The sequence below is a fragment of the Podarcis pityusensis genome, assembly GCF_964106645.2.
Source record: "Podarcis pityusensis genome assembly, chromosome: 2".
In the NCBI taxonomy this organism is placed as follows: Eukaryota; Metazoa; Chordata; class Lepidosauria; order Squamata; family Lacertidae; genus Podarcis; species Podarcis pityusensis.
Window position 1 is genome coordinate 30,929,273 of NC_138029.1, and position 27,707 is coordinate 30,956,979.

Below are 27,707 nucleotides of genomic sequence, written 5' to 3' on the forward strand. Positions count from 1 at the left end.
TTTGTTTTCCCTTAACCCCCTGCTGCTCTCCTTTTCCCTTACCTAGAATTCTGCTCATATGCCGATTAGTAGCTTATCTCTGAGGGTAATTGGCTCCTTGCTTATCCAAATGGCACCCCATGCACACAGACACAAAATATGCTTGTGGGTACCTCAAAATTATAGTGGTGCAGGGCATGGAGATGGCCAGAACTCCGATGTAAACAAAGTGTTGTGGTTGTCTTGCCACATACTGTATTTACTCAAATCTAAAGCATAGCTTTTTTGGCCAAATCACGTTGCAAAAATTAAGGTGCGCATTAGATTAAATGCCACATTGACATTCACAAGCAAATTTTTTTTTTCTTTTCTTTTTTTGGTTTCAAGGTTCTGAAAATTGAGGTGCACATTAGATTCAATGGCGCATTATACTCGAGTAAATATGATAGTATACATGTTCTCTATTCATCATCCAAGTCCTGTTGCCTAAGATTATGTTTCATCAAGCATATATTGCTCTTGGTTAGGCCTGGATGATATATAAGGTATGAGGTAAGGTATGAGGAGCAGACCGCGATGTTGGCTTCAGTCAGCGGTATATCACTGGTGAAACCGCCACTGCTCCTGAGTCCCTCTGCTAGCAGCATCTGCTAGAATTCCTTCCTCCAGCGAGCGTTGCAAGCAGAGGGACTCAAGAGCGGTGCCGTTTTCACCATATACCGGTGAGTGAAACCGCCATCACACTCTGCCCTTCTATGATGCAAAGGGAGAAACAAGCTGTATTGGTGAGGCGCAAAGCAGCTCTGGCGCTCCTGGGCTCGTGCACAAGCAGCAGAGCACTGGGGCTGACTCAGCTGGGGAATGGCAACCTTCCCCCTCCCAGCTGAGCTGCACAAACAAGCTGCGTTGTCCCAGCCCACAAGCGCCTGGGTGAAACAGCTTCAGTTCCCAAGGTGAGAGCTGGGGCAGTTTCACCCAGTGCCTCGCAGGCAGAGGCCAATGCAGCTTGCTTTTTCAACATCGCGGTATATCGCCAAACCGCGATGTCGGGATGGGGATACACCGCGATGTTGAAAAGCTGATTTCACCCAGCCCTACCCTTGGGACAAAAGTTGGAAATGGTTTCTGATTTCCTTTGGAATGGGAGATTTCATAGAGTGCGGCTTCACTGCACCTTTGCTAAGAATTAGAACTTCCCCTGTTTCCTTGGAGATGGGTGGAGAACTAGAGACCATAGTTCCTTCTAAAGTTGCTTTCCACTTCTCCATACCATCCAGATGCGCTCAGAAATGGTGCTGAAAGTCTGGAGGCAAGTTGAGGAAAGAGGGCAGTACCCAGCCAGGAGTGGGGAGGTGGCTGCCAAAGAGAGGGAGGCACCAACTTGCATCAAACATTAGGGAGGTCAACCCCTCTAAATATTTTATGGGGTGTGTGTGAAAGGACCAGGGCCCCATAGAGAAGAGGGCTCCTCCACTCCAGAGGCTCCCCAAACTGAAAGCTCTTCAGCAGCCTTGCCGCAGTGGCATCAGATTCTTAAATCCCTCTTCTCTGCTGCTAACTCCTCTGTTAACTCTTATCTTTCTCACCCTGCGGCAAAAGCTAGTGAGTGTGCCATGAGGATAACTCCAGTCAGAAAAGCAAGCTGGGGAGATCAAGCTGTGCTGGTGGAGAATACACGGTATACTTTGCAAAGTTTGCTTGGCCTTTCCTTATGGCAGGGAGGTTGTAGCACTTGCCTCCCCCTCTCTTAGGTATCATTTGCAAGGCACCAGGTGTCTAGAGTGTACAAGTTCCTCTCTCTGAATGGCATGTGCCGGATGAGCTTTCGGGAATGATGCAGTGCTCCCCTAATCTCCTGGTCTCTTTCCTGTGTCCCTGCCAGGAGTGATAAACCCCCTTGACTTCTCTATTGACTTAGACACAAAAGTACTGAGAGAGCTCACCTAAGGCCTTCCTACAGTTCCTTTCCTGTTTGTGCACAGTAGGGAGGTGTATGTGTGTGTGCTTGGAGGATGGTTTTTGTAGCAGCAGCATACGCCTGCTTTATGCAAATCCTTTGCTCTTGGAGGCATCTTCCTCCCACAGCCCGCAGGGTGCTCCCCTGCCATCAGCAGCCTGCACATGAATGTGCAAGAGAGCTCTGCAAAAATAAACGATGGTATAGTATCCCATTTTTATTTTATTGCTTGCAGTTTTGTGGCAGCAGTAGGGGGGAAGCAGCAGTCTCTGGAATATTTCCTGTGTGTAACAGGCTTTGACTGCATTGGGGCATGTTTACTAATCAACCAGCTTTGTCCCAAGAGCAGTGCAGACATATGGTATGTATTGCGGAAGCCTGGTTCACACACTAGGTCATGGGTAGGCAAACTAAGGCCCGGGGGCCGGATCTGGCCCAATCGCCTTCTAAATCTGGCCTGCGGATGGTCCGGGAATTAGCATGTATTTACATGAGTAGAATGTGTCCTTTCTTTAAAATGCTGTGAGGCCTGCCTGGTGTTTTTACATGAGTAGAATGTGTGCTTTTATCTAAAATGCATCTCCGGGTTATTTGTGGGGCATAGGAATTCGTTCATTTTTTCTTCTTCAAAATGTAGTCCGGCCTCCCACAAGGTCTGAGGGACAGTGGACTGGCCCCCACACCCCACCGTATTGTATAGTATAACAGCCAGTCTCCTGATGTCTCTGCAATGTGTGTTTCACCACCAGCCACACTCAAAGATGTGGAGAAGGTACAGGCCCCTCCCCACTCATGTGCCATCAGCATGTGTGCAACCGCTGACACGTGTGCCATTTTGGGCACAGGAAGGGGACGGAATGGACCAGAAGGGACTTACATGTGTCCCAGAACAGAATCCCTACTTAAGCAGGGATTCCCTTGTACATGCACGTCATAATGGCCTCAGGATATGAAGCATGTTTCAGTAGATCAGTCCCCCCCCCAACATGGGTCTCCAGCTGTTTTTGGACTACAGTTCCCGTCATCCCTGATCAGTGGTCTTGCTGGCTAGGGATGGTGGGAGTTGTAGTTCAAAAACAGCTGGGAAACCCTGCAGTAGATGATATGGAATTGGGAGCAACCTAAAAAACAGGAACTTTGCTAAGGGCATGCAGAACCACATTTCTTTTGGCAATTCTGCCCCGTACCATTATGATCTGTAGTGCACATTTGCTTGCTTTGTTGATGTTATATATTTTTCTTCTAACTTTGTTACTGTAAAATGAAGGTCTTGACGATGCCCCTAAGTGCATTACTGCTGGTGCTCAGTGACTGGATTTTGATAGGCTTGCTCCTTTCTTGATTATTGTAGGGAGCCTTAGACATGGGGTAGGGGTTTCTTTAGTTACATTTCTAGCCCATCTCATCCTAAAAGCTCATGGTGAAGGTGTGGGGAACCTTTCGCCCTCCAGCTGTTGCTGAACCATAAATACCATCAGCCTCAGCAAGCATGGCCAATTGTACTTCTGCAACATCTGGGAGGCCAAAGGTTCCACACACCTGTCATAGAAGAGTTTGGATTTGATATCCCGCCTTTCACTCCCTTTAAGGAGTCTCAAAGCAGGTAACATTCTCCTTTTTCTTCCGCCCCCACAACAAACACTCTGTGAGGTGAGTGGGGCTGAGAGACTTCAAAGAAGTGTGACTGGCCCAAGATCACCCAGCAGCTGCATGTGGAGGAGCGGAGACGCGAACCCGCTTCCCCAGATTACGTGACTACTGCTCTTAACCACTAAACCACACTGGCTCTTAGAGGGTAATAGCACTGAAACTATCCTTTAAAAGAATTAAAGCTTTATGTTTGCCAAGTTTCTTCTCCTATTACGACTGCTATTACTGCTACTACCTGGGAAAAGACTGGACAATGCACATCTCCCCCCCTCCACCCATTTTATCCTCACAACAACCCTGTGAGGAGGGCTAGGCTGAGATAAACTGACCGAAAGTCACTTTGTGAGCAGGGATCTTAACCTGGGTCTCCCCAGTCTTAATCTGACACTAACCATTATATCGCACAGACTCAGCAGTCCTTTCAGGAAGATTATTCATGCAATTCTGGAGAATGTTGATGATCTCTCCCATTTCTTGTTTAAATGTTCCTTTGCCATCCTTTAAATTTCAGTTGCACTGGTGCACCTGCTGACAGGAATCCTCTTTTCATCCTTTGGTATGCTTATATGAACCTGGGATTTCCCAGGTTACCCATTGCTCTCTCAGCCTAACTGCTGTTCCTGGACATTAGAACTTCGAAGTACAAGCCAATTACTTCCCCTTTCTGCTTAACCTAATAATCTGCAAGTCAATCTTAAATGTTTCTGAAGTGTTGGTATGCTCATGTTGTGCATGTGGAGCTGGCCATGAATTGCCCTTGGAAGGTTGTTCACATGAAAAGCGCTCTTCAGGCCCTTTGTGGTGGGCTGTTATTTTCTAACTTTTGATGTGTTAAAACATGAAAGCAACCCCCCCTCCCAAATCGGGAAACTGTCTCAGTTCCAAGCTCCTTGTTCTTATCTGCCTGCCTTTGATTTTAAATGTATTGCTGTCCGATAAAGTTTTCCATAAAGGAAGAATTCTTGCTACTCAGTTGGTGCTTTTTGCTGGCTAAATATCCATTTCTGTAGTCTCTGACAGGGGTCAGAGTTGGGGATTGTTCTCAAACTTCAGGAACCAATTAAGTCTGGCTATGGATCATCTGCAATTAGTGCACAGTATAAATCCCTCCCTTTTAATTCTCTAATAGGCAAGTAACTAACTAGAAATTGACATTTCCCCTTGATTCCTTTACTGGATTGAAAGCTCATGCCATGTTTTTTTTGTATCATAACCAATAAATCTATATGTCTCATCTAAATTAATCTCCGTTTTGATCTTGGTGGATTAACAGGACAAATTGCTCTAAGTTTTGGCATATTTTGGCTGCTCTACTGGGAAGGTGCTTCTATGAGTCTAGAAAGAAGAGAGAATTAAGATTCAAGGTCTTAAGTATTTCATATTAAATATCTATTCCTGATTGGCATCTTCATGAGTTGTTCTGAAGTGCGATCAGCAATAGGTTGATCTGGAGTGATGTCACTAAATGTTTACAAACATCCTGATCATTCAGGGGACAAATACAGTGGAACCTCGAGTTGTGGACGTAATCCGTCCCGGAGGCATGCCTGCAACTCGAAGCATTCGCATCCAGAAGTGCCACATCTGCGCACGCTTGCTGCGCGATTTAGCGCTTCTGCGCACGCGCAAGTTGTGAACCCGGAAGTAACCTGTTCTGGTACTTCTGGGTTGCCATGGGACACAACTTGAAAAGACGCACCTGAAGCGGACACAACATGAGCTATGACTGTATGTTAACAACAGAATGTTCATCATTCACTTATCGTGAGTGAAAGGAAAGCTGTTTGTATGGAAATAGGTGGTAGAGGAGAGGTCTGAGAAGAGATGGGCTAATGAAGGATGTGCAAAGAGCCCACACAGAGAGGTTACATCCACACCATGAATTTAAAGCATTATGATACCACTATAAACAGCCATGGGCTCTCCCAAAGAATCCTGGGAGCTGTGATTTCTTAAAGGTGCTGAGAGTTGTTAGGAAGTCCCTATTCCCCTCACGGAGCCGCTTGTGAAGAGGGATAGGTTGTTAAAGCACTCTAGGAATTATAGCTCTGTGAGGGGAACTGGGGGTTTCATAACAACTCCCAGCACCTTTAACAAACTAGAGCTCCCAGAATTCTTTCACGGAAGTCATGGCTGTTTAAAGTGGTCTCATAGCACTTTAAATGTATGGTGTGCATAATCATAAGGGGCAGGAAGTTGGAGTAAGGGCCATCTGTATGCTGGGCAGACAGGAGGACTTGTCAAAATTTGAGGGGGGAGGAGGAGCTAAGGGAAGCAGGGAATAGTAGGCAGTAAGCTGGGACCTTACAAAACAATGAATGGTAAAGACGAGTTTGGTAAAGGGAAGGACAAGAAGAGAGCTCAGCAGGGTCAAAACCTCACATATGGCCCTAGGAATAGAAAGGCTGTGAGCTGTTGACAGGAAGGTAGTTGACAGGCAAGATTGCTTTGGAAGCTCTGTTGTCAGTCCAAATTAATGTAGGTTCCTCTCTTTCTTACATAGCAGGGAGCAGTCACCTAGGTGCAGCTTTTGCCATCATTACAGCACTGTGGTGGTGGTGGGGGGAGTCACACCTTGCTGAGCTTCTCCTTTTCTTTGCAAAGCTTACAGAGGTTCTCTCCTTCCAAGGTCTGGACCTGGAAATCCTGAAAGACCCTAGATAGTGGGGGTGGGGTGGAGGGTGGTTGAACTTCGCAAACTGATTTCACCCAATTCTGTGTTAAGAGGGATGAGGTAAATCGAAGACCAGGGAGCACCAGGCAGTCCTCCACAGTGGGTTTGAGAGATTAGCACCCAGCTTCAATTTCTGTATTTCCCTCTGTGATGGTAGCATCTCCTTATAATTGTAAAGGCACAGCTACTGTCCTCAGTGCTGTTGGGGAGATGTTGATCCAGCCTTTCCTTTCACCACTTCCTTCCTGGCTCGCAAGAAGGATCACAAGGGCAGTCTTACGTCTCAAGCTAAAACACTGAAATACGGTAACTTATCAGAATTAGAACTGCCCCCATAGCAAAAATAATATGTAATAAAAAAAAAATTCGAAACAAAAACACTATGTTGTTACCTTTGTTTTTGTTTTTGTTTATTTCATTTTTATTTTTTAAGGTTTCGTATTCAGGCTATTGGCTACATTAAGAACAAAGTACTACAAAAATGTCCACCGTTAAACCAAGCAATTAGTACCCAGAATTATATTTGTTCATTTACAATGGACAACAAAATACCATATGTACAGTGGTACCTCTGGTTACATACGCTTCAGGTTACATAGGCTTCAGGTTACAGACTCCGCTAACCCAGAAATAGTGCTTCAGGTTAAGAACTTTGCTTCAGGATGAGAACAGAAATTGTGCTCCAGCGGCACGGCAGCAGCAGGAGGCCCCATTAGCTAAAGTGGGGCTTCAGGTTAAGAACAGTGTCAGGTTAAGTACGGACCTCCGGAACGAATTAAGTACTTAACCCGAGGTACCACTGTATTCAGTTATCAAAGATACTTCTCTTGTAGATTTTATCTTCTGTTGGTGCTTAACGGCACAAGACATGTTAAAGTCAACTTAAAAAGAAAGAAAGAAAGAAAGACTCTTCCAAGAGCGGTGAGATAATAGTATTTTTTAATTGTTACGCATAACAGCGCTACCAAGTTTTCTGTATGTTGCAGACTCATTTTAATTAAAGACCGTGCTTCACTTTCAATCATCTTATTTGATTTTTGTCAAGTTTTCACTTAATGTTTCTACTAGATGGCAGTGACCTAAGACTACTGCTTATATTGTCAAGTGTAAGCGTTGGATGGTTCTGAGTCTTCCCCAGGGACCTTTTGTATAAGGGCAAGGGAAAAAATCTGCAGAGGTTGTGTCTGGGATGAATACTACAAGGGGAAGTGGTTGCAAAATGTAGAACAAGTAATGTAAGGTTAACCTTATGATAAAACTGAAGGCTGAATGAAACAGAAGGTTTATTCTGGAGTGCTCTGCTGTATTGTGTCTCAAACAGGACTGTAAGTTTCCACATCACTTCACAAACACTGCACTGGAACACACCCCATTTATTTGTTGAAAAGCATTAATATGTCACTTAATGTTTCAAAAAATATCTAAGCAGTGGTATTTGCATGCACCAGAATGCTACATCTTTCACCCTAGACTCAAAAAGCTACTTCTTGGGCTACAACAATCTCTGCCTCACTTTTTTGGGAGACCAGCAGTGAGTATGCTCATTTGCAAATCTGTCCCTGCATGGTCCAAGCTTGAATCCAAACTCATTATCAGCATGCTCCATGTTTGCTGATTCTGGAGAATTTAGTTAGCCAAATACTATTACCACCTCTCCTTCCCCCTCCCCCCAAAAAACTCCACTGGAGGGAAGAACAGGCACACAGAGAGAAGTTGAGGGAGGGAGAGTGTGTGTATTTTGCAAAAGGATTTAGAATTGGGCTGTGACAGATTGCCTTTAAAGATGACTGATAGAAAGAGCTGGCTGAGAAGCCAGGAAGCCTTTTGGCAATGAGCTGACTCATGCTAAGCTGCTACCCAGCTGTGCATATCAATAGAGTCTAATGAATGGGTATAATTAGGTGGAAAGGGAATTCCAGCCATTTGGGGGGTAGGGGGGGGCTGTTTGCAGTAAGTAAAAGATTCACCCTCCCATTTCTTCTGCAGCAGTCTCTCCACCTCACTAATTCATCTGCGTTAATAGAATGTTGGTTGTTAAATATATTAATGTCTGTCCTTTTAGCTTATATGTATGAATGTGCTCTTAAATTTCAATGCAAATATTTAAAATGCCTGATTTTGTTTCGTTGGGTTTGCTTTCAACCTAGGTCAGGAGTAGGGGGACTGCATCTGCTAGATTTGTAGCTGTTGGGAAAGGTGTAACTAATGGCAAAAGCAGATGCCTGTTGTCTGCCTCCCAGAGCACAAAAAAACATAAGCAGCAAGGTCTCTCATGGGCATAGGTGAGGAGGCAGTGTAGCTAAGGCTGCTTGGGTGGATCTGTTCCTTTCAGTGCCTTGATTGATAGCAGAGTGAGCAGAAAGTAAGGAGGGGGAAAGTCCCATGACAATAGGGGACAAGCTGTTAAACTGACTCCTCTCAATTCAGGGGTGCAAAGCAACCTCTGGCAGCTGAGATCGATCCAGCATGACATGGGAGCCTTTTGGAGAGTTTCTGTCCTTAGGAAAGGTTATTATTTTTGTTGTTGTTGTTATCTCTGCTGTTCGTCCTGGATGTGTATAAAACACTGACCCTTTGCAGAATCAGGGAGTGAGCACAAATTCATCTCCCCTTGATTCTGCAGAGGACCAGTGCGTTATCATTTAAGGGGTCTAACGGGAGGCTATTTTCAGGCCCAGTTGCTACACAGGGTGGAGGGTCAAGGGGAAGACTGGAGTCTGCAGACCAGATGGTTCTATGGGTCCATCTGGCTTGTGGGAAGGTGGCTCCCCACCCCTAATTTTGGTCCACATAAACAGAACATTGCTAGAAGTTGATATGTGTGTGTGCATTTTTGTTAATATATTCCATGCTTAGCTAAAATAAGCTGGATTGAAAACGTGATTGCCTCTAAGATAGAAGTTCTTAACATCTTTCAGACTTGCTGTTCACCTAGCAACGTATGGCTAAAGTGGAATGTTTAACCATGGTCTTTGGGTTCTCAATTAGGGGACTGATGAGTTCAAAGGAAGACGGTGTTTCCCCACTTTGTTCAAGCATGATGGCCATTGTCCATTCAACGTCTCCAGATGAACCAGTGGCAAGCAAGCAAGCATAAATGTGTAGAACACATTTGCTTGTGCTGGGCTGCTGAGATTTGGCTTCCTCCATGCAAGCTGGCAAATAAAGCTTGGTGACTTTCTCTTCCCTTAACACTGGGGCCTGGGCTGGTGTTTTCAGCACGGACCATTAGCTTTGTACTCAGAGCCTGATGGACAAGGATAAGGGGTTTGTCTGGGCCACTCCTCCCATGTTCAGAATAAACAGGTTCCAGTTCTGTGATCTCAGCTGGTGGGCAAGTCCTTGGATCGAAAGCACAAAAATTGCTGGAGTGGTAAATAACATTGAGGACAGGGCAAGATATACACAGAGCAATTTGGATCGCTTGGTCAGCTGGGCCCTGTGCCAACAACATCTGTTTTAATGCAGCCAAATGCAAGGTCATATCTCTAGGAATAAGAGTATCAGCCAGAGCTATAGAACAGGCAGCTGTATCCTGGAAAGCAGGGCTGACAGTCCTCATGGTATGTAATTTAACTGGTTGTGTGTGCCTAGAGGGTGCTGCAGGAATGGGGGTTAGTGTGATCCATTTTGATCTAAAGCTGCAGATGGGGATGGGGTAGTGTGGGGAAGAGTAAACCTATTGCTACATGCTAACTGTGTCTTGGTGTCTGGGTGGTTGTTTTTTTTAATGTGCTCCTCTTTTCAGAGTCACTGTTGGAACGATTTGAGGACATGGGGTGGGTTGGCTTTAATAAAGAGTCTTCAGAGAAATGAAGTGAAAATATCACTTGATAATATAATAAGCACTTTCACGGTGGGGGGAAAAATACTTTGTTCTCACAGGCGAAGTCCAATAGCTGTAAAAGAGCAATCTTGAATGCCAGTGGTGGCAGAGGTTTGAAACCGAACATTTCACCAGACTGGTATCAATCTTTCATTCCCTGCCTGCTTATCCAAGGGCTTTTAAAAGATGCAATACAATTGCTGACTAAAAAAAATAAAAATGCTTCTCTGCAGGGATTAACTTGCAAGCCTATGTGAAATACTGTCATACGTGGCTAATTGTATGGTTATTGTCTTTTTGTTCTAGCACACATACCTTCAGTATATGAACAGGGGGAAGTTGCAGCTAATCTCATTCTCAACACAGCTGCATGCACTGGGAAAAATTATATATGCACATATTGTACCTGTGTGTGTTTGCATGCTAGAGTCATGTGTGCTGATACACATGTAAGCGCCATTCAAATCACTATACAAAAGTGTCTTCTTCGTCAAAATTTTACTGTGTCTAATCTGAGGCTCTGACAATGACATCTAATGGAAGTCAAGGGCTGAAAGTTAAAAGTGGAAGTATATTTAATAATAGGAAGTAGATCACATATCTGTAACAATGTGTGCGACTAACTATCCACCGGGTGATTTAGTCTATGTTTACATCTTTTCCGAGAATACTACAACCCGAAAAAATGATGGTTTCTAAGTGTTCAGATCAACTATAAATAAAAATTGTGGTTTCCCACAGACAGCTTTATTTGAAATTTAAATGCAAGAGAACTCTGAAAATGTCCCAGGTCATGAAGTACCAAATAAGTTCAGTCTCACACTGAATCTAACAGAACTGGGGCTTCAAGGATACACTAGGAAGGCTTCAAAGAATACTCTCAATGGATAAAGATATTGATTGTACTACAAAAAGAATCAATAACGATGGATAAACATCTTGGATTATGTATGCATTTTGGTTGTGGGTGTGTTGTTGGTTTTTTTGCTGAAATATACTAGGGGATTTGTAATTAGGAAAAGTTTTATTTTATGCACGTTCTCAAGCAAATGTGCAAATAAGTTTATTTGAGCCTTCATGTGCTCTCAAAGGTTCAACCCAAATCTAACACTCCCTAGCTAATCAATGCATGTTAATGGTAAACTTTCACGGGGTAGGGGTGATGTGTGACTTTTTGATCTCTTGTTGAATTCTGAATTTGTCCTATCTATTCTCATAAGACAGGCATATTTGCTGTTTTGTTTTAGATGCTTGCTAAAACCTTTCTTTCAGCTAACATGCCCAGATATGTATTAGGTTACATACTTGTTTCTAAAGTTCTGCTGATGTTACCTATATTTTATAATTTTATTTTGCCTAATTTTTCAAAAAAATGTTTTGATTTTAACAGGGTTTTAAAAATAATCATTTCACGCTATGTTGTGTAAACTGCTGAGAGATTTCCCTTTTTTTATTTAAGTGATCTAGAGATTTCGTTATTTCATTTTTAAAAAGTGTAAACGCAGCAAGGAATTATGCAGTAGTAGTGTTGAAGCCTCTGAAGGAGATTGCCCTAACATTGCAGGCATATGAGGCTGGCAATACAGTCTTAATACCTACCGTTGGTTGAGATACTCAGAATTTACAGGGAATCAGGGCGGGCAGCATTGTTGAGATTAATCAAAAGTAGGAAATATAGTATGTGCCTTTTGGAATGAGGCAGCACTGGTCATAGGGACCACCAATAGGTCACGGAAGTGAGATACGGATGTAGGATTGGACTTGGGAGAGGATGTGGACCAGTGAACCTCAGCTGATAATGACAATAGGAGGAAAGGGAAATTGCCAGAACTTGAGCAGATAGCCAGTAGACCCAGTAAGATCAGATCTAGATGGGTGGGACTTCCTGGCCATAGCAATTCTTTTGGATTGAGATTGGTTGGGTGGTGTAGAGAGCCAAGTGGCTAGAGAATGGGAGATTGGCAGAGAAGTACAGTATCTCTGCATTAACATGGATTATGAAAGAATGTATGGGTCATTAAAGAGTGGCTTTGAGATTTTTTTTGGGGGGGGTTAATTGCTGGGCATTTCACTTGGTAGGGCTCAGCCTTGGCTTCCCTAATGGCTCCTGTGACCCTAAGCAGTTGCACTTTCTCTGTCACCAAGTGGAAAATGTGCCATTTAGAAACCATTGTGCTCTTCTTTCCTCTGTGTTCCTTAACATGTGTGTGGAAACAAGGTCTCCATTTTATTTCTTCTTCTTTTTTTTCCAGGCCAAGGAGCTAGAGCTGGCACAAGGACCCCGATGGCTTTCCTTTCCAGCACAGAGTGCATGTATCTGCACTAGATTGTGACATCTACTAGAAGCAACGCAACCCTTTGGTGTTCCAGGTAAGAGTCCTCGGTCTGATAGAAAGACTCTTGGAAATGGCTGCATCTACAGTATGAGGCATTTATTCTGCTGAGGCGTGAAATAGTGGACCATGGAAATACACAGAGGAAAATAGCACCCCAAACCCATCTGGTGCATTTGCAGCAAGGACCCAGTGATAAAAGCAAGGCATAGAAGGCCAGAAAAATCCATTTTGCCCTAGATAATGCCTAAACTACATAATACACCCTAGCTAAAACTGTTGATGCCCTCCAATGTGGATGGTGCAGTTCACAATACTGGGATTAATGAGACTGTATATTTTAATTTGACAGCCTTCCACTGAATGTAATGTGCACATGTTAAACTGCTATACAGTGCATTATCTGTACCTGTTGCTTTATAAGGCATTATCCATGTGATACTACCTTTTTGTTTTTCTATCAAATTCTTCTTCCATGATTGTTTCCCTCCGCAACTGGTAAACTCGCTACCCAATTCACTCTGCCTACTGTCCTAAGCCTAATAATTCAGTAATGGATGCTTCAGTGTGAACCGGGGGTGGGGGTGGGGATATCTGTATTTGAAGCTCTTTAGAAATTTGTATGCATTTCCTAAACAGTTCAAGAACAGAAGTTTGAGGAAGTCAAGAGCAAGCAGGTACAGCAGGGACCCTGTGTTGTTTATCCCCAACAAGCCATGATTTGCTAGTTGACCTGAAGCCATAATTAGGTGTTGGCTGGCTGGTCATGGCTTGCTAGGGAGCAACAAACCAAGGTCCCTGGTTCAGATGTAACAGGAAACCAAGGCTTCCTGGTTTGTTTATCCTGCTTGTGCCAGGGGAGGAGTGAAATGGAGTGACTGGGCACTGGGCACTAGCATGCTGCTCATTCCTGATAATCCACAATAAACCAGATAGTCTGGTTGATTGTTACATGTGATTACGTCCCTCTGTGTTGATTAGTCACTAGTTGGGAGTGGGTGGGTGGGGGCGGGGGGTGCCTTTCTTTTGCAGCTTCTCTTCAATCACTGCCTTTCCATTCTGTGTTGAAGCAGATGAAGAAATTGTGGGCTTGTTATTGCTGTGATGCAGAAAGATACAGTCATGTCCATCTGTTCTTCTCTCTGATTGGTAGCCCTGGACTAAGACCAGCAAATCAAACATTTATATCAGGCTGGGAAACCTGCAGCCCTCTAGATTGTTGGACATCAACCCTATCAGCCACAGCCAGCACGAGCAGGGATAATGTGAGTTGTGTAGCAGCCTCTGGAAACCCACATATTCCCAATCCCTGGCTGATTCTTTCATAAGTCTTGATCATGTAAAATACTTGTCTTCTTTTGAGCTGCTGCTGCTGCTAACCAAGAAGCATTTGTCTCCATTTTTACATTGTGCTTTTAATGGAAGAAGGAAATGCAGCTGAACAGTATTCAGTAATTCATATGCTGATTCTTGGTCTTGCTTCACGCTATCAAAATTGCACACCCAGAAACTTGTAAAAGTTTTTGGACGAGTAAACTGCTAGATCTCCCTTGGCTGGAGTGCTAGGTACACCCACACACCTAACATCTGCGCCAAAATATGCTTATTGTGTTATTGTGACACTCTCTACTGTCTACCAGTTCCTCAAGTGTGTTTCCATCACCCAAAAGCATTAATTTGATAGGGAATTATTATCTCAGTTTTTCATTTACTTGAGTTGGTCTAAGTTTTATTTAAAATGAGTGCTGATGGCATCAGCCTAAGATGCATATTGCAAAGGTAGGGCTGGATAATACAGCTTTGGGTGGGGGAAATTAATGAGATTGAGATCATTTTGCTGTGCCCAGAATGGAGTGGGCCTAGGGCGTTCATTCCTAAACGATGTGCTGTGAGAGGATGGTTAATGTGCTGTAAGAGGAATTTAAAGGCTCCTGTGAAACTGTCTTCTCTGTGTGTGGGTTCGTGCTTTCCAACCAGCCTCTGCTGAGGGAGTGGGCAGTTCTCCCACAACTCTGTGTTAGGTGTGGTTGGATCATTAATGAGCATGGTTACTTGCCCTCAGATAAGGCTGTCCTGTGAAATCTTACTCTCAGTGAAAGCAACTGTTTTGGGTTGTAAGTATGGCATGTACCTCCAGTTCTAGTAACATAGAAATCTGCCTTATCCCAACCAAGTGAGGCTGTTTGTTCATCTCTGTAGAACCTCTACCTGATCCTTTTACATGAAGATTGGAAGGCCTGAACTTGGGACTTTCAGTGACAAATAATGCACGCTATGTTACTGAACTCTGTTTTAATTAAATGGCAGTTTTAAAGTTGTAATCTAAACCTCCCCCCACAAACACAAGAGAAGGGGTTCATGGTGTGGTGGGGCCACTGCCACATCTACAGCCCTGCCACTCACAGCAGCTTCAGAGTCAATGGATCCTGGACCAGCTCAGCCACTTCCCATCTCTGGAGCATCCCTTTTCAGGGCCTGCCATCAGCAAGTCCACCCATGCCTCACTTCTTGGGTGGCAGCTCATGGGAGGTCGGCTTAGCTGGGAGAGCTGGGAGAGGAAAACCTGTGCCCATTCCACCACCACTCCATCCTGGAGCGATCTGGATTCCAAATCAGAAATTGGAAAGCACTGGAACAAGAAGTTTGGTATTTAAAAAGAATGTACACAGGGTCACTTTGTTTTCTTTTATATGTGATGAAACCTTCTGTGGTTTATTGTAAAAGTAGGGTAGATTAATGATATAAATAGCAAAGAATAAAGGACCAGTAGCAGAACTCTTGTCATGTCTACTCTGTCTACTCTAAGTAGGTTTAGGATTGCAACCCAATGCTGCATACCTAAGGCAGTGAAACTGCTGGTAGCTGAACTGCAATGTCCAGAGTCTTGCTGGGATTGAGCCAGCAGGGGAGAAATAAGGATGAAAGATTGATCTTGGGGTTCTCCATCTATTTCTGGGTATTACTCTTCTTCTTCTTCCACTTCTTCCCATTGGGAATAAGGGGACTGTGGCTATCAGGGGACTGGAATGGCTTTAGATCCTTAAGATTCTAGTCATTTCCCAGTTCTCTCCCAGCACGCTCTCCAAACCACCCCAAATATACCCGTTTATGTCCATGCTCTGAAGTAGGTTGCGCCAGGGCCCTGGAGGCTTTGGCTGGAATGAGAGGGAGTTTGCTGACATCAGAGTTCTGTCCCTGGCAGAAAGTAAAATCCAATATATCCTATAGCCTCTGCAACACCCAAAAGCCATTAAGATTGTACCCTAAGTTAAGTTATTTATTTTAGATTGAGTCTCCCATTTTAAAATTAATTTCTTTCTTGAACAATCATGCAAGCTAATGTTACTGAATTAAAAACAAAAACACATTGGTTTTCAACTAGCTAGATCCTTTATACAACCTAGAAGCCTAAACCTTTGGCATTCCACAAAAGGAGAGACAGTTTCCAGTTTGCCTTTTTTTGTACACGTTCAAGGACACTAAGCAAGATGAAGGTTGAGGCTGCACTCCTGTGCACATGAATTTGGAATTGAATTTTGTTGAACCAAGTGGGGCTTACTTCTGTGTAAGCATGCATATAGGATCAGGCTGTAAGTGGCCAGACCTTTCTGTAAGCAAAGGCTAGTTGTTACTGGGCAAAACAGTGTTACTCAATGAGATGGAAAGTAAATGTTCAGGCTGTTTGGTTAGCAGAATCCTAAGTAATCATAACTTGAAAACTGGATACACTGCAGAGTTTGAATAGAGGAGATTAGATGTAAGGTATAAAATAGGAATATGAGCTCACTAATATGGACTCTGTAGATGACTCTAGTGATATGCAAGATGGCATCTCCTGGATCTGACCTCTGTGATGACTTGCTAGTCGCTGGGACCAGTAGAAAGCCCACAACCATAAATACAGTACATTACTTACCGGGGCAAATTGAATACACACCCACCCACCCAATTATGCACATTCTACTTGTGTTCAACCACACATATATGTGGTGCTGGGAAATAAATAAGTAGAATCATACTAGGAAATGACAGGAGAGAGCTAGAGAGTCCTCTCCTTCTTGGAAGGGAGACCCTTCTTGGAACCTGAAAAGGATGTCAGTAAGGGTGGAGGAAGCCCCAAAGAGACCAGAGGTTTCAGCCAGGGCTTTGTTTAGGCTGCTCAGCCTCCCTGCCTAACAGCTGATGCTCAGGGTAGTGCAGCTGCAGCCACTGACATGTCTTCCAGCCTCCAGCCAGCCCCAGAGCTTCAACTCTAGATACTTTGGTCTGGATTGGAGAGAAAGAAGAGCGAGCGAGCGAGCTGGAGAGCAGGGGAAAATAGGCATTTGGAGGTTTTTTAGAGGGTGCTCCCCACTTTATGCGATTTGACTTATGCAAAGGGGGGTCCAGAACTTAACCCTTGCATAAATGTGGGGTGCCTGTACAGTTTATTAGGCCGAGGCGGTGGTAGACCGTAATGACCAAGGATGATTGGGAAAATAAAAAGGTAAAGGTAAAGGTACCCCTGCCCTTACGGGCCAGTTGTGTCCGACTCTGGGGTTGCGTGCTCATCTCGCTTAAGAGGCCGGGAGCCAGCGGCTTAAGAGGCCGGGAGCCAGCAGACACTTCCGGGTCACGTGGCCAGCGTGACGAAGCTGCTCTGGCGAGCCAGCACCAGCGCAGCACACGGAAACACCGTTTACCTTCCCGCTATAAAGCGGTACCTATTTATCTACTTGCACTTTGGGGTGCTTTTGAACTGCTAGGTGGGCAGGAGCTGGGACCAAACGACGGAAGCTCACCCCGCCGCGGGGATTCAAACCGCCGACCATACGATCGGCAAGTCCTAGGCACTGAGGTTTTACCCACAGCGCCACCCGCGTCTATAAAGAGACATATTTATCAATCTTGTATTTTTGATTTGACACTTTTTGGGTGGGAATGAAAGGGGTGGATGCTATAGAACAGGCATAGGCAAACTCGGCCCTCCAGATGTTTTGGGACCTACAATTCCCATCATTCCTGACCACTGTAGGGGTCATGGGAGTTGTAGCCCCAAAACATCTGGAGGGCCGAGTTTGTCTATGCCAGCTATAGAGAGAGACACTGGAATCCTCAACTAGAGGCACTCTGGTTTCTGAAGCTGTAACAAACAGCTTTCCTCAGTCTTTTTCCTGACAGCCATGAAGGCTAGAAACATACTTTCATTAAGCAAACAAAAAAGAAAAAGGAACTGTGACTCTGTACTGTGAAGCATGTATGTACAGAATACAAAGAGCCCTGCTCTGAGAGGTGCATGTTGGACCATGCTGTGCTACTTGCATCTCCGCTCCTTCACAGCTTTCCACCTTTGGGGCAGCAGCAAGAGGTTACTGATTATGTTTGCCTTTGCGAAGTAGGACCAAACCTGTAGCCCGGAGCTGCATCCCGAGAGTTAAAAAGGCTTTGGCTGCTGGATATGGCACTTCCCCTCCATCTCTCTCTCCCCCTCCACCCCAACCAAACAGCGGCTGCTTTCTGCCTTATTCTTTTGTTGCTCCCAAGTGCACGCTCTGAAATGGTAAAATAGGAACGTGGTTCCTTCCCCGCACCCCGCCTCTGTTTTCCCTGAGAACCTTCATTTCTCCACTGGGGGCAGAGGTCGTCCTGAGAGAAGGATTAAAGAGAAGCCTTGTCTTTCTGAAGAGGCGGCACAGCCGTATTTCCCCAGCTGCATTAATCAGTCTCAAGGAAGCCAGGCTCGCTATATCACCTTGAAGGTTCTTCAGACTGCTTTGAAAAACTTTGGGTGGATTATAGTGCTTCTTCCGCAAGGGGTGGTTTTGAAGGGACCAATCGTGCTTGTTTCTGGCAGGCAGAGTGTGGGCAGACATTATGCAATCTTCCCACACATTGTTCCCTGGGTTTTTCCATATTCAGTTCTTTCTCCATATACAGATCACTCTCACCTGGCTTGCTGTGTCACTTTCTGTTCTGGATGAGTCGCCTAATGACCGGATTTGTCTCTTTCCCTTCATTCTTCACCTGCCATTTCGCCTTTTGGTTATTTATGTGAAGTGTGCTTCCTCTTCTGTTTACTTGTAGGTGCCGCATGCTGTTCAGCTGAATATAGCGTTTTGTTGGGCTGTTTTTAATTTTTACTCAGTAGGAAACAAAAGTTTCCTCTTCCCCTCGTGATGTGTGTGTATCCTGGGTCTTTAGGTGCATCTGTTATATACTGGGTTACTGGCCCATTGCAACCTTGGAACATTTTGGACTCCTGAAAAGTGTTGGGATTCAGGGGAAAGGTTCAGGCTGAGGATGCAACCATGACTGCTACTTTGCGGCTGTGGATTTGGAGTGGGTGGTGGTGCAGGGATCATTTTCTGGATAATGGAGTGCTGGGGTCAGTCAGTTTCCGATCTCTCTGTCTTGATGGGAGAATAAGAACTGCAGACAGAAATGGCTTTCTAGGATTCCTGGCAGTGCTCATCGGTTTGGTCATTGAATGCTGCGTGGATATCAGTTGAGCGAGGCCTGGCAGAACAGCATGCCGGTTAACTCTGCCCAACAGGGTGTTTTTGTGATCTAAGCTAAGTCAGTAAAGCTTGTAAAGGAAGGGAAAAGCCAGGAGAGACTGCTTTTGCTCTTCTTGCACAACCGCCTTTCAAAGTAGGCCAGTTGCATCCCAAACTATCTGGGAGCCAGTGCCATTCCTCCCATTAACCCCCTACAGCCCCACAACAGGACAGAATTGCGGCACTGTTCAAGGCAAACTCTTATTAAACTGGGACTTGGAGGTGGCATTAAGTTCACGTGACTGTCACCAGGCTGAAGGAAAATGGCTCTTGTCCACCAAGATCCCACTCAGTTTACAAGGGGAGGAGAGCCAGCGCCCAGCTCTCTGTCTTACCCAACTCTATACTTTTCTCTTTCAACTCCAGCCTTATAGTTCTGTAGCATGAATCAAGTGGGTTAGGCTTGTGGGTTCTGTTTCATCAACCCTGTGAGTTGGCAGCAATGCACACAGGACACATGTTGTTAAATTGGGCAATGATGTGGCTAGCCGCTCAGGTGCCCAGGGGAGGGGTGAGCCGCCCATTAGGTGGGGCATGCTGCCACCTCCCCCTCCCCCTCAACTGTAAGGCAGGTGAGGGAAAGGTGGTGGACAGACACAAGCCCCATGCTGCCTTTTTGGGCAGTGTGGAGCCTGCAGGCACCCGAGCCTCCGTGTCACTCCCAGGAGAGACGTGTGGCTTGGGCGCACTGCAGGCCCCACAGTAAGTGTTGCCTGCTGCAGTGTGGTGTGGTGCCAAGTGACACCCCCCCCAGCTACGCCCCTGAAATTGTTTAACATTTATGTGGAATACAGAAGGCCAGAATATTGAAAAGCAAAGGAGCTCTTTAGCTCAGATCTACTAGTTACATACAAACAGGCTTCTGGTCTCTTCTTGCATAATACAGTATAGATGGTCAGTTGCAGGGTTTTCTGATGGTCAGAACGTGAGGGATAAATGACCATTTCCCCAGTCCTCTTTAAGGGATTTTTTTACCCACGTGGCATTTTCCTGGCAGTTGGCACCTTCTGGCCAATTATATCTCAGGTAGAGTTTATCAGGTAGTCTGTAAACACCTTTACTTCGCAATGCAGAAATATGCCTTGTGAAAATTCAGAATGCTTGTCCATCTAGATCCATATTGTCTCTACACTGACCAGCAGTAGCTCTCATCTTCTTTTTTCTGGCCATTCCAGGAATTGAACTTGGGACCTTCTGTGTGCAAAACAAGGCCTCTGCCTCTGAGCTTCATCAGGGGAAGCGTGTGTAGCCATATGTCCTCTTTTTCCTGGGCACGCCCTCTTTTTCAGAATTAAAATTTCTGTCCAGGCAGATTTTATAAATTTGGAAAATTGTGGGGGGGGGTTGTTTGTTTGTTTCTGTTTACAGTAACCCAATATTTTTTTAAAAGAAAAACAATTTTAAGAGCCCCATGTGTTGTGCTCCCCACCCCTCACTGTTTTTCATGAATGGAATGCGCATGTTACACAGTGTAATAAATTGCTTTGTGCACACTTACATTCACAAAGATGGGAACATGAGCCCAAATCCTTTCATGTGGCAAGTGAGGGAGCAATATGTACTATTATTATTATTTTGTTGAAAGTTAAGAACATTGTTACAAGCAATATATATATTACAGCTTCTATAGCCGACATAGAGTAGGGGTATTTAAAATGAGAGTCGTCATAGCGATCCGTAGTTAAAAGTAGAAGTCGGCAAATGCGTCCTCTTTTTTGCTCTTCAAAATATGGCAACCCTAGACAGGCAGATGGATTAACAGCTGATTCTGAATAACATGTTGTGCATTCTGAACAGCTAGGCCAGACCCAGCAGGTTCATAGAGCCACGTGGGACTGTCCCTTTTCTCTCTGCTGGGTGAGAAACTATCACTTTCTGGCCACCTGCATAAATGGCATTGCAAGCATAGTGGCGACCGGTCCTGCAGTTCCTACCATTTTTTAAAGTGGAGCAGTGGCATAGAAAGCAAAGCAAGTCCATGCAAGTAGCTACTATCACCACAATTGCAGTCTTTACTCTCACAATTGTTCGTGCCCTTCCCACACTGCAAATGTCATTGTTTGGGGGGAAAGGGCTTTCAAATTAAGCACCGCTGTGGAGGTGCACACTGAGAATTGTTGTTAAAAAACAAAGACAAAGCAGTTCTGCAGGATCAAAGCCAGTTGTAATAATAGCAGATTCTCATGGAAATTCACAGTGCGAGAACAACACAGTAAGTAAAGAAAAGTAGTCATTCTGAGATATCTGCAGAATGCAGGTTCAGAAGTGGCAGAATCACTGCAGGTTGGGGCATGAATCAGAAGCAAGCAGGAAGCAACAGGATCTGGGGAAGGAAGGGTGCCAATGTGGATTTGGACCCAGGAATGGAATTCTGTTTCAGGAAAACTCTGTGAGTTAGTCTAATGGTTGGCTGCATGCAAGTGGGTAGAGACACCAATCTGCATGGCGTTATGGACACTTGCCAGGTTGACTCTGCATCTTGGGACGTGCCATTATAACATTATCAAATGGGACCAAGATGGGTGGCCCCAGGTATGTTGATACATGCTCAACCCCATGACAATTGCTCAGCCCTTACTGTTTACCGATGACATGTATAGTCTTGGCTTGCTTCTCTTGCCAACCTGATGCTGCCCCCTTTGCTTGTTTCTAGTTATTTCTGCAACGTGCCCAAAGTTCTCTGCCCACAAGTAAATGATGAATGGCACAAAATCAAGAGATGGAAAGGGCAAGAAGACAGATGTTTTTCTATTCCCACTGGAGAAATAGGTTCTCCTTAATCAATATTCCCTCTTAGCCAAGCCTTGGGTTTCTCCTCCGCCCCCACCACCGCCCCCGCCCTCCAAGCCTAGACTTCTTCTTATGCTGTTGCCTCTGCCTCATCACCACTGAAACTTCTGCCCTTTAGATTTATCTCATTTGCACCAGCTGGAAAGACAGCATTTGGAGTGCTTTTTTTGCACGGATTGTGGAACCTGAGAGGCCTGCAATGACAGGGGGAACACAAATGTAATTTGGCGCCTGCAAACATGCTCCCTGTCAAACCTAAATCCTCCTGGGGAAGGAAGCACTTTTTAGAGGAAGACTTGAAGAGCAGCAGCAGAGAAACATCTGAGAGGGGAGCCCTCAAGGTACTTTTGTTCCAGTGAGTAGGAGTCTTTAGATCCGCTTAGACATAAAAGGCGGCACAGTTCCATTCCCAAAGCCTCTGCTGAAGGAGAGGAGGGGGAAATGCGCCTGCAAAGAGAGGGAGGGGGAATCACAAATAGAGTGGTGGCTAGAAACTAGGAGGGGCATTTCTCTTCTCCCCTCCCCCCGCCTTTCCACCCCAGGAAATAAATTGGGTCAGACTTGAAAGTGAGTTTCCTCGCTGTGGATTTAATTTTAGCTCTTGCAGACTAGTTATCGTATCATAAATGCCAGGGCGATTTTTAGGAAACATGCCCAGCGAGGCTTAGCTGCTGTGTAACAAGATTTGTGTCTATTTCCTATGGTGCCATGCTTTCAATAAACAACTGTGTGTTCCCAGGGGCCTGTAGCAAGGCTGGGATGGGATAAAAGAGGCAGGCGGCTCTGTGCCTGTCCTTCAGCTGTTTGGTGAAGTGCATTTTTTGTCTAGGGTCCTGCTAGCGTATCCCTTGCCCTGGATCCATCTTTTCGTAGTAGACAGCACCAAGCCTAGGAAGGGAAGAGGTTGCGTGGGTACCATTACCTGCCCAGTTACACAATCAACAGTTTCCGTTATAGAGTTGCCCACCAGCCTTTTTGTTCCTTGATTCTGAGCTGCTTCTTCCCCATTGCAATAGCCACAAGCCCAACGAGCTGAGAAGCTGATTCAAACCAGTGGGTCACCTAGGAAAGTGTCCTGTCTCTTCCAGTAGTTGTTGGCAGATGCTTCCAAAGCAGATGTAGGAGGAATGCACAGCATCAAGGCAACCTGTTCTCTAATGGCAACGAGGGAAATGTAATAATGTTTTGAAGATTGCATATGATGGGGGAGGAAGGGTAGTGGTAATGGTGCTGGAAAGCTTTTTGATCTAATGGAACTCTGGCTTAAATATTGTGATCATGGCTCCAAGGAACCATCACCTGCAATACCATGTAGTCACATTGCAGCCTAGCAGATGCCCCGGGCAGGTACCCTGATCTGTGAATTCCCTTAGCACCACCCTAAAGTAATTGCCATTATGTCATTACACCCCCTCCTCCACACATGACTGGCCTTGATTTGAAGATTATTTTTCTTTGGACGATCTTTTGCTATGACAAAGATTGGGCAGGTGGCAGAGAGAGGTAACTAACAGCATTTCTCTCTTCTCCCCCCTCCCCATCCCCCTACATCTTGCTTCTTCTTTTAAATCTGTCCAATTAGTGTCTATTAGTCACTCAGTGTGTTAAAGCATTAAGAACAATTAAGGGTGCAAAGAGTTTCCAGATGCAGCGTTAGCACAGAAGCTGGCAGGCTGCTGTCTGATCCCATATGCAAGCACTCAGAGAGAAGAAGGGCATGCAGCAGCAACAGCAGCAGCGGCTATGGGATGGGCCTGAACGCTCCTCCGCCTTCGTAGTGAGCAAAATCCATGGGTCTGGTTGTAGTTTATACAAGTTAGTTTTACACTTTGTTCTGAGTTGTAGTCATTTACTGCACTAGGAAAAGGTCATAGCAAAGAAGAACTTCCAGTAGCAGTTTCAGCTGAATGGTAAACAAGAAGTGTTCCACAGAGAGGAACTGTATTCATGGGTGGTGTTCAACCACCTTTTTGTGCTAGCTCAAGGATTAGTGCCCCAAATTTAATGGGTTCCAGAGGGAGGAGTGGGGGTGATCATTCCACCGTGCAAGGAGAATTTAATCTGCTTAGCGTTACATTTACTACAACCCTGTGTCCGTAGATGTAAATTGGCCAACATGTTTTCCACTGAAGTTTGTGGGTTTTTTTTAATGGTCATATCAGCATCCAAGAAACATCTGAAAGTATAATCATCTAAGGTTTTCAAAATCTTAAAAAATAAATAAACCCCAGGGTGGCTAACAGTACAAAATCAAAGGGACAATAAAATCATGTTTAAAACACAAATGTGGCTGACTAAAAGCATGATCTGACATTTTAAAAAGAGCAGCTAAATACTACTACATAGCGATAAAACTTTGAGGTGTAAAGGCCTGGGATTTAAAAAAAAAGATATTTAAAAAGGTCTTCCCTTGGTGCCAAAATGACATCACTATAGCTGCCAGGGAGATCTTTGGGAAGAGCACTGCACAGTTGAAGTGTCACTTGCTTCTCAGACAACAAAGGAAATGTGGCAAAGGGAGTTCTGGAATTCTGTATCACAACCTTTTCACTTCCGACCAGTAATGCACCATAACATGGCCTGATAACTACTATTAAGTTAATGGACATTTAGAAAGGTTCTTAGACTAGACTAGACAACCTGGGAATAGAACAGTGCAGTGTTTTGAAACCCAGGTCTACCGCTTTGTCCACTACACCAGCCTTCCCCAAGCTTGTGCTGTCCATGTGTTTTGGAGTACAACTTCCATCAGTACCAGCTCCTGACTGGGGAGTTGCAATCCAAAAAGTATGGACAGCACCAGGTTGGGGAAAACTGCATTATACCATACCAGGTTACACCACAAGTAAGCAAATTTCCTGCACAGCAGGTTACCCTTGTTAAGAAAGTAGGGAATGGGTCCATCCCTCTCATGAATGCTGATGATTTGGTCAGGCAAGTTGCTCTGATGCAAAACTTCTGAAATGCTCTCCAGAGGCAAGTCCTATGACATTCGGACAGATGGTGTGCATATATATATATATATATATATATATATATATATATATATATAATGACCTTGTTTTTGTGCTAAGCAATTCCCTTGGTTGCTGAGTAAAGGCAGGCGGACTGTTGCTGGAAGCTAACCATGGAATCGCGAATCCACGGCTGTTGCCAGGAATTCACCGACAAACCAGTGTCAGGATCAGAGTGTGGGTGGCAACATCAGAAGGAACTGTCAGAGGGAGCCAGAGGCTTAACAATGCCTATGTAACTGGCAATTAAAACTGCATCACACCCCCACTACCCTGCACTGTCCCAAGACTGCTTTGAATTAGGCTTACAAATTAAATCTATTTTGTTATGGAAAGAGAAAGTGGAACTTCCTGGCCAACTTTTATTTTGGAAGTAAACAGACCCCATAGCAACAATTCAAAACCATTAAGTAATGGATGGTTCTCTCTCTCTCTCTGTCGCCCCCACCCCCGTTTCTCTTTCTACGGTGCAGGAGAAAGAGTCCTGGGCATATCACACACATGCAGATGCTGTCCCAGCTTCTGCAAACCAAGATGATGGGTGGATGCTTTATTGGGTTTAGCTCTAAATCCAGTTTCTAGAGAATAAACAGACAGTTTGTCTCTACAGCCCATTCCAGAGAGTTTGTTTTCAATGCCTACAGTAGAGAATGTGGTGGCGGGGGGGGGGGTCCCCCTTCTGCCTCTAGCTAATGTGCTTTACCGTAGGCTTGCTGAGGTGGTACATCCTTGGCATAGGATGGGCCCGCAAAGTCTGAGCAATGGCAGTTATTTAACATGCAGCAAGTGTTGTGCCCAGAGAAATTTAGATGTAATGGTGTGTGTGTGTGTGTGTGTGTGTGAGAGAGAGAGAGAGAGAGAGAGTATATTCGCATGTAAATATGGGTAGGTGCTGTCCTGATTGATGGCAATTAGCATTTTCTAACGGGAACAGATGTTCAGATTGCCAGGAGGCTGGTACCTAATGCCCACGCCACCATCTGTTCCACTGGGCACTGCCACAGGAATCGGTGTTATCAATGCTGAAATGTGTCTGAGAAGTCCTTGTTGGGGTGTATTGAAGAGTCTTGAGTGAATGTTTTGTGTTTTTTTTTAAAAGCAAGGAAGAGAAGCATTATGACAACAACAGTAAAGATACTCTTAGGTTTACAAATACTTGGCACGGCTTATTGTGGGACTGAGGGTTTTATTTCTGAGAGGCCTTTTTTCTAGTTTTGAATCGAACAAGCAAGAAGTGAGACATTTGCGCAGCATACAGACTGCTGACTTCTACCTTCTGTGGATGGGGCAGGTGCATTTGACATGTGGTTTTGCATGCAAAAGGTGGTTGTGTAGGTGCTGCATGTTGGCACTCTCCACTCCCAGCCCGAACTCCTTCTGTTTACACCACTTGGGGGGAGGTTTCACTTGTACATTTATAGCACGAGGGGAGTCCAGTTGTCACAGCTGAGAAGCATTAGAGCCCCATGTCTGCTGTTGAGTCGGAAACATGCTGGGCCAAATGATTACACAGTACAGATTGGAAATAATAACTCACGCCCCCCACCCCCGATCAGCAACCCAGGATATTTCACTAGCCTTGCATCCGTCAAATTGCACCTTTAATTTGTCTTTAAATGAAAAGCCAGGGAGATCTTGGCTTTTAATTTAACATATTTCCCTTCAGTACTTTATTTATTTTATTAATTTGCCAATGGTAAATTATTTAAGAGGGTTACATCCAAATTAGCCTGCAAAGAATTACAGGAAGGTCTCATAGCTCTAGCGGTGTGTTGATAAATGCAAAGTGAGGCTCATCGTGGGGCTGGGTTGGGGAATAATTCTTGTTCTGCATATGCAGAATTGAGCAGCAAATTAGTGATGTACTTTTCATGGAAAATCTTGCAGTTGTCAATGTTTCCCAGAAAATATCTGTTCAATATGCTGCAGGCACCCGAATAAGAGAGGGGGTGGAAGGGGGAGGGGGTAAGGTGGGGTGGATAGGATGGAATAGTAAAGATTAGTAGGAAAGATATAGGCAAGGGCACAGATGTCAGGGAACTGACATCGGAGTTAGAGGCGGAGGGAAGGCTCTCCAATGATGCTGGAGAAGGGCCCAGCAGGGAGAGAGGCAGCTCAGCAGATGGGGAAGCAAATCAGCGCAACACCAAAGATAAAGGGGGGCAGATGGGGGAATCGGCGAGAGGGCTCCAGGACTCTTCACCGGACACCAGCGGGGAGAGCACGGGTCCTCCGCTACCCACGCCCTCCCTGCGCAGAAGGCTTCCGCGCAGGGAGAGTAGGAGGAGACTTGGGGTCAAACAACTTTTATGTTGGAAAAGGTTTAAGAAACGCCCACTAACGGATTCTGCTAGCGACTGAGGCAGCCACGAAGTGAAGGGCTGTCCAGACAGAAAGGTTTAAACAAGGCAACATAGCCAGGAGAGGCGGCAACTTACGCACGAGCAACCCATACTCATTACAACAGCATATATTGTTCTGTATAAACCGTGTGTCCACATCTTAATTGGTATATACAGTTATGATCATGCAGTTTCCTAAAAATATAATAGTATTGAACAAAGCAGAGGGCACAGGAATGTAGCTTTAGGAGTACAGAAGTCCTTCCCTAATGAGATTAGGAATCTCTTCCCCAGCCTCTTCTATAATGAATCTGATTAAATAATATTTTTTAAAAAATCATAAGGAGGCTGAAGGAAGTGAATAGGGAACATTTTCTCTCTCCCTGTCATACAGTACTCGATCTGGAAAGTGCCCAATGAAATGAACAAGCAGGTGGCTTAAAACAAGCAAGAGAGAAAACATTTTCTCACACAGCACAGCTAACCTTTGGCAGACTGCCATCCGAAGTACTGGTGGCCAACAGCACAGTAGAATTAGGCAGCAATCCCCTGTACACACTCACCTGGGAATACTTTTCATTGAAGTTAATAGCACTTACTTCTGAG

General features: G+C 44.9%; 1 protein-coding gene across 2 annotated transcripts in view; it reads left to right on the forward strand.

Moving 5' to 3' along the window:
* The window catches only part of RBFOX3 (RNA binding fox-1 homolog 3), a 354,326-nt gene that overhangs the window by 113,890 nt on the left and 212,729 nt on the right, over window positions 1-27,707 (forward strand). For both annotated transcript variants that reach the window (XM_080993926.1, XM_080993927.1), the window contains exon 2: window positions 12,339-12,456. The gene's annotated coding sequence lies outside the window, so the exon portion shown is untranslated. The remainder of the gene's footprint in view (window positions 1-12,338; window positions 12,457-27,707) is intronic.